Raw genomic sequence first — 7,340 nt, 5'->3', positions numbered from 1 at the left:
AAGAAAGCAAAGCCTTAGCTAGGGATCCCTTTGCCCGTCGTGGAGCAAATGTTTTCTTCAGCTTGGGCCGAGTGTAAAGTGCAGAATAATTGTAAGTTTTCCTTTGCAAAGTGTGTATTTTATTGTTATTGCTGTTCTTTTTTATTTCTTTTTTTAAGACAGGAAAAAAGAGTGCAGGAAATAAAAAGTGGAAAATGAAATTAGCGAGGAAGCTGTGTAATTGAGCTAAGACGTACAGCACCTAGTGTCTGCGAGAGGCAAAATGCCCTCAGCACCTGGCATTCCCAGGCGGTCTCCCATCCCAGTACTAACCAGGCCTGACCCTGCTTAGTTTCTGAGATCAGGCGCATTCAGGGTGGTATGACCGTAGGCAAGAAAAGCTGCAGTTTCAGCTCTCTTCTGCTCAACAAGCCCACCGCCCGGAGCCTGCTGCTCTTAATCGCACCTGCACAGGCTCCCCTTTGGAAGTCAGACATGCGATCACGGCCGGAGACCCAATGCCCCAACCCACATGGAAGACCATTTTTAGGGTCGAGCCTGCGTCGCATGCGTTTGCACATGCGTTTCGCTTGCAAGACGTTAGAATAGGGCTCGGAGCCCTGCCCATGTCACGTCAGTGTCTTTCATTGGTTCATGTGCTTGCCTTTCAAAATATGCTTGCTTTCATTAGTGGAAGGCATGCATACGTCATGCCTTTTGCGGTGGTTAGCCCTCCTCGAGCACAGCGACCAAGTACTGAAAACATGCGAGGCTCGCTGTTTTCTGTCCGGTTTGAGAACTAGTTTTTATCTTTTTTCGCAGCGCGATCTCGCTTGGCAGAAGTCGAGCGCTATGCATGACATCGACCCTGTTACATAGTTAATTGCACTTTTGCCTGTCATGTAGATAATTGCACTTTTGCCGATAGGTTTAATGTGGCAAAAAAAGTCCGGTTGGGAGTTTACAACTGCTAATAGCTCTAACTCGGAGAAATGCAAGACCTGTTGCATTGCAAATGCTTGTTTTATTTGTCCCCAGGTGGGCCAGGTCCAGGTGGCATCTTAGAGGAGGGGGGCACACGGAGAACCCCCTCCTTGGGCTTTAATAAGCCCAGGGGACCGCCACCTCCCTGGGGTGAATGTCCAAATAGGAGCGGGGCTGTGCCCCGCGCCCCGCACCCCAGGGACCACCATTCCTGGGGCAAAAATGTATTTAAGTAAGTGGGGTGACTGTGGGCCCTTGCAGCCCCCATGCAGCCCCGTGCCCTGGGGACCAACACCCACAGGGCAAAAAGCAATTTATTTGCGGGGGTGTGCTGGTCCGGGGGCCACCACTCCACGGGCAAATCTTAAAAAAAGAACCCTGGGGCTAAGGGCCAGATGTAGGTAGGTTTCATTTTGCGAGCTGAAAATTGCGAGTACTAGCGACTCGCAATTTGCAACTTGCAAAATGAAATGCAGAAAGGTGTCTCAGACACCTTCTGCGACTCGCTGTGGGGTCGCAAAGACCCACCTCATGAATATTAATGAGGTGGGTCGCGGTTTGCGACCCCATAGCGAGTCTAGGCACTCACAGGGATGGTGGCCTGCTGGAGACAGCAGACCACAATGTCTGTGACTGCTTTTAAATAAAGCAGTTTTTTTTTTTTTCTTTTTGCAGCCTGTTTTCCTTAAAGGAAAACCATCTGTAAAAAGAAAAAATACCGAAACCATTTAGTTTAGTTTTTTTCAGAGTAGGCAGTGGTCCATAGGACCACTGCCTGCTCTGAAAAATACTTTTTTGTGGCATTCACAAAGGGGAAGGGGTCCCAAGGGGACCCCTTCCCTTTTGCGAATGAGTTACCATCCACTTCAAGTGGATGGTAACTGCGAGCTGGTTTGCGACCGCTTTCGCAGTCACAAAGCAACTCAACATTGCGATGCGGTCGCAAATAGGAAGGGAACACCCCATCCTATTTGCGAGTCAGAATCACATTTTGCGAGTCGGTACCGACTCGCAAAATGTGACTCTGCATCACGTAAGGCCTTTTGCGCCTAGCAAACTGCGTTTTTCGCTGTTTGCGAGGTGCAAAAGGCTTCCTACATCTGGCCCTAAGTCCTTGTTCGAAGGGGGCCATCTTTGGATCTGCGGACCCCCCCCAGGCTGGCTCCTGCAGCGGGAAAAAGCTGTTTGCTGTGGATTGGCTGTAGTGCTGTAGCTGCAGCAAAGCCACAGCAAACACTCTGCTGTTTGACAGTGGGACCTATAAAGCAGATCTTGCTGTCAAGCAGCAGAGCTTTCATCTCTGTCCACTGCACACATGCAGGGGACAGAGATGAAATGCTTCAGCAAGCATGGATCTGCTGTCAAAGCAGCTCCATGCTTGCTTAAGCAATGGCACTGCAGGGGAAGTGAGGGTCTGTGACCTTAACCATTATCCCACAAGTGACTCTTTAATGGACTGTTTCTATACATATCTATGACATGCATATGAGAGGAAAGAAATGTGAATGTTCGGTTACTAGTAAGGTTTAATAGTCAAAATACTAGTAAATAAAGAAACACACTGGCAAGCGATACTAGGATTTAAACCTCCAGCCTACTGAGTGACAGTACAAGAACTTGGCCATTAGGCCAGCAGTGACTCTGTTCTGCTCTGCATCCAAATGTAGCTATAACATCTGTACCAAACATCTTTCTGGTCTTACACATTGAAGTCATTGCATGGTGAGACTATTGCAATGACTATCTATCTCTCTCTCTTTTTTTATCTCACTATGGAAGGAAGAGAGAGAGTGACAGCACTGTGGGGGAAGCTTGAATGCCCCGCTGTCCTAGCCGCCTCCCTGCATCCTGCAGGAGCCGGCATTGCTCCCAGAAGTTGGGAGCTGCTTCATTTAGCAGATCTATGCTTCTGGCAGCAATGTTTTCATCTATCTTCCCTGCACGCATATGTGCATGCAGGGAGGACAGATGTAAATTCCACTGTCTGACAGTGGGAGCTGTTTGACACCTCCCACTGTCAGAAACTGTACTTTCTTTGCTTTTGCATGGTGGGAGCTGTCAGTTCCCACCAAGCAAAAGTAAACAGCTGTGTCCCAGTGGTGGGCACCCTGGGACATAGCAGGAGCCATCCCTCTGGGGTGGTGGTCCCCAGGGCCATCAGAGGCCCCCCTCCAACCAGCAAGGCCAGGGGGAGGTGAGGGTCCCTGGGGCCCGCGGGTCCGAAATGGAACCCCTTCATTGTTTTATTGAAGCCCCCAAGGGGTGGAAGTCCCCGTGCTGCGGAGGGGCTGGGCAGCTGCCCCATTATATTTCTAAAATCCCCAGGGAGGTGACGACCCCCGGGGCTGCCAGGTGCGCTGCCTGCCCCCGCATCAGATTTCTTTAGTGCCCTAGTGAGGTGTGAGTCAGGTTATGGGGGGTTGCGCAGTCCCTCCCAACCACATTAGTTTTGTGCCCTGGGGAGATGGCGGTCACCGGAGCTGTGGGGGGACCAGGTTCCCCCAGCATCAGATTTCCTTAGTGCCCTGGGAAGGTGAAGATCCCTGGGGCTGCAGGGGGTGGGTTCCCTCCCCCCTTCATTAATTTTGACCAAAGGTCTGGGGAGGAGACAGTCCTTGGGGCTGTGGGGGGGGGGAGGGCGGCCAGCCCCCCACCACACTGGTTTAGCCTATATGTGCTGCAATAATCATGTGGATTACTGCAACCCGGAGTACACCTGGTTCCCATTTGAACTCTTGAGTGTACAAATCAGGAACAGAGACACCTGTGGGACTGTGGTGTGACAGAATATATAAATATGTCAGTAAAGTTTATGAGTACATGTATACACTGCTCATACCTCTGTTTTAACAATATTAGTTTAATAGGATGTACCATGTGACCTTTTGATAGCTTTCTTACAGATGTTTCCATACAAAATGTCATTGAGGACATACTGATAAGTTATAGTTGCAATAGGTAAACATATACCACGCAGGGGAAGATTTATGAACTCTTTAGATGAAGTAGTTGTTTATGTTTATCGCTATGTCATTAAATATATTTATACCAGATGGAACGGCATGTATTGTATAGAATATGATTACTTGGAGGATGTAATCAATAAATACTTAATCCTATCAATTGAGGTCAGATATGGAAATATATGACAAACAAGGAATTTCATGATCTAAAATGGGGTCATTCATGATTATATATACCATTCACGTTGTGTTGTGCACTTTCATAAAGTATAGTGGACTGGTTGATTAGTCTGTTGTATGTGTTCCAGAATGTATATAATGCACTAGCTGGAGAAGACACTGCGGGCCTCATTACAACCTTGGTGGTAAATGCTGCCTACCGCCGTGCTGATGGGTGCCAACATACCGTGACCGCGGAGGTAAACCGCCACAGCTATTATGACCCACACTCAGAATACCGCCACAATACAGACACCCACACAAGTCCGCCACACTAAAGGTCAGTGATAAACTGGAGATAGCAAAACCCACACTGTCACGCCAACAGGAACACGCCCACAGCATCACGACCCACAAATCAACGCGGATGTCATTCAACTGCAGTAAACCACGCTCAAAATACACACACACTTACAAAGCCACACCACATTGGACAATTCGAAATACACACACCTGACACACATACACATACCACACCCTCACAATTATACCACTATAAAACACACACCCACATTACCCACAACACTTTCAATGAAAAAATAGAACAAGCAGAGAGAGAAATGCAAAGAGCACACATTCACTCAGAGGCACAGAACTCCATCACTCATACACCATCCACGCATATCACATTATACATCACAACACATCACCCCATACATCACCTCACACATATCACTCACACCACATCAGGCACCTCAAAGACACCCCAGGTTTTCTGAGGAGGAGCGAAGGGTCATGGTGGAGGAAATCATCCGGGTAGAGCCACAGCTATTTGGATCACAGGTGCAGCAGACGTCTATTGCAAGGAAGATGGAGCTATGGCGGAGAATCCTCGACAGGGTCAACGCCGTGGGACAGCATCCAAGAACCAGGGATGACATCAGGAAGAGGTGGAACGATCTACGGGGGAAGGTGCATTCCATGGTATCAAGACACCAGATTGCTGTATAGAGGACTGGCGGTGGACCCCCACCTCCTCCCCCACAACTAACAACATGGGAGGAGAAAGTCTTGGCGATCATGCATCCTGAGGGCCTCACAGGCGTAGCAGGAGGACTGGACTCTGGTAAGTCAAATCTTTACAACTGTATCCGCCCACCCTACCTGCATGCTGTCATACGCTCCTACCCCTAGCCTTACCCCATCACTCCACCACCTCACATATAGCCCACTATCGCAACCCACACATCCCAATACCAAGCCCTGCATGTAACACCAATGCATGGACCCCCATCACAGACCTGGATGGACACCGATCATCACAGCATGCACACTAGAGAGACTCATCCACCCCACACAATCAGCTATCACACAAGGCCAAGGCGACAGGGAAAGCACAATTCTATAAGGTAAACACACCCATTGCACAAGATGGCACACACAGATACAATAACAATGCATTTGCATCCCAACAGGACCCCTACCCAACGCCACCTGACAGGAGGTTCCAGCTACATCCAGTCCCCCCACAGAAGAGGCCCACAGTGATGACAGCAGCGGTTCATGCCACTGTCCCCTGGACACGTCAATCAGCAGTGTGTCCACCACCACAGGGACCCCAGGCAACCCCACTAACCCAGGATGATCAGGGACCTGGGGTCAGTGGCAGTGGGCATACAGTTCTGGAGACAGAGGCACAGGACAACAGGGAAGCTGGGAGGACTGCTGTGCGACAGGGGGAGGACAGTCCCAGGGAACCGTCCCTCCACGAGGCACTCTCAAACATCATGGGAGCATACCGCCATTCCCAGGAGACTAAGGGCACGGTACTGGCCACGTTTCAGGAGACCCAGTGGCTGCAGGGGTGCTGGCTGATATGGGCAAGACCATGAGAGAGGCAGTGGCTCAACAAAGGGCCCCTGACACTAGCCAAACCGAGGAACAGCCTTCCATCTCCACCGGCGCTAGTGGACAGGAGGCACCACCACAGGACCAACAGGCCACCAGCACCCCACCCCCTGCAGAGGAGAACCACCACGCAAACGGTCCATGCGATCCAGGCAGAAGACAGAGAACATTGCCAAGACCCCCGCCAGGAAATGGGACCCTCCGGATTGTCACCCTTCTGTCCCACTCTGTTTCCCTGTCCACCTTGAACTGATATTGCTCCACTTCCTATGCCCCCTTGGGCATTGGACCTGTGATACCAAGAGACTGGACTCTACCATGGACCTTCCTCCACCATCACCCCAGCCCCTTGCACATACCCCTATATGCTCATTAGCACCTAAATAAACACCCTTTAATCAAATACCAATCTGGAGTCAGTCTGATGATTCACAAATGTATTACTACAACATTTGCAAAGCATTGCAAGGCATACGTTCATATACTCATACCAATGTATGACAGTTGTTGGGCAGCTGTACACATAGCAGAAGGCAGAATGGGGTACACAGATCTGAGAAAAGGAAAGCCAAAGGGAAGAGTCAGTGTCCATAGACAGAGGTTAAGAGGCTGCCATGTTCAATGTCCGAAAGTAGACTGATATGTGAAGAGGAGTTACAGTCTCTTACCTGTGTGTCACTGAAAGTACTGCAGGATGATGTTTGTCCTGTTGTCAACTTCTTCTTCCTCTGCCTCCTCTTCCTTACTGTCCACAGGCTCCACCACTGCCACAAGACCATCACCAGGCTCATCCTCCTGCAGAAAAGGCACCTGATGTCTCAATGCCAGGTTGTGCAACATACAGCATGCCACGATGATCTGGCACACCTTCTTCGGTGAGTAGTACAGGGAGCCACCTGTCCGATGGAGGCACAGGAATCTGGCTTTCAGGAGGCCGAATGTCCTCTCAATAACCTGCCTAGTTCGCCCATGTGCCTCATTGTAGCGTTCCTTTGCCCTTGTCCTGGGATTCCTCACTGGGGTCACTAGCCATGACAGGTTGGGGTAACCAGAGTCACCTGCAAATATCAAGGGACAATTGTGAGACGCACACTTACCCTGAGGGACAACCCCCTACCCAGACACCTACTCATACTGTGTGGGGACCTTGGGCTCACCCATTAACCACACCCGGTGCCTCTGGAGTTGGCCTATCACATAAGGGATACTGCTGTTGCACAAGATATAGGCATCATGCACAGAGCCAGGATACTTGGCATTCACATGGGAGATGTACTGGTCTGCCAAACACACCATTTGCACATTCATAGAATGGTAGCTTGTTCTATTTCTGTACAATTGTCATTT

At 49.9% G+C, this 7,340-nt stretch overlaps 1 pseudogene; it reads right to left on the bottom strand.

Moving 5' to 3' along the window:
* Positions 1-263: 263 nt before the first annotated feature.
* LOC138298428 (5S ribosomal RNA) lies at positions 264-372 on the bottom strand (annotated as a pseudogene).
* Between the last annotated feature and the right edge of the window lie 6,968 nt (positions 373-7,340).

The sequence above is a fragment of the Pleurodeles waltl genome, chromosome 5 (genome assembly GCF_031143425.1).
Source record: "Pleurodeles waltl isolate 20211129_DDA chromosome 5, aPleWal1.hap1.20221129, whole genome shotgun sequence".
Lineage (NCBI taxonomy): Eukaryota > Metazoa > Chordata > Amphibia > Caudata > Salamandridae > Pleurodeles > Pleurodeles waltl.
Note: the sequence above shows the minus strand (reverse complement) of the source record. Positions and strands in the feature narration are given on the sequence as shown.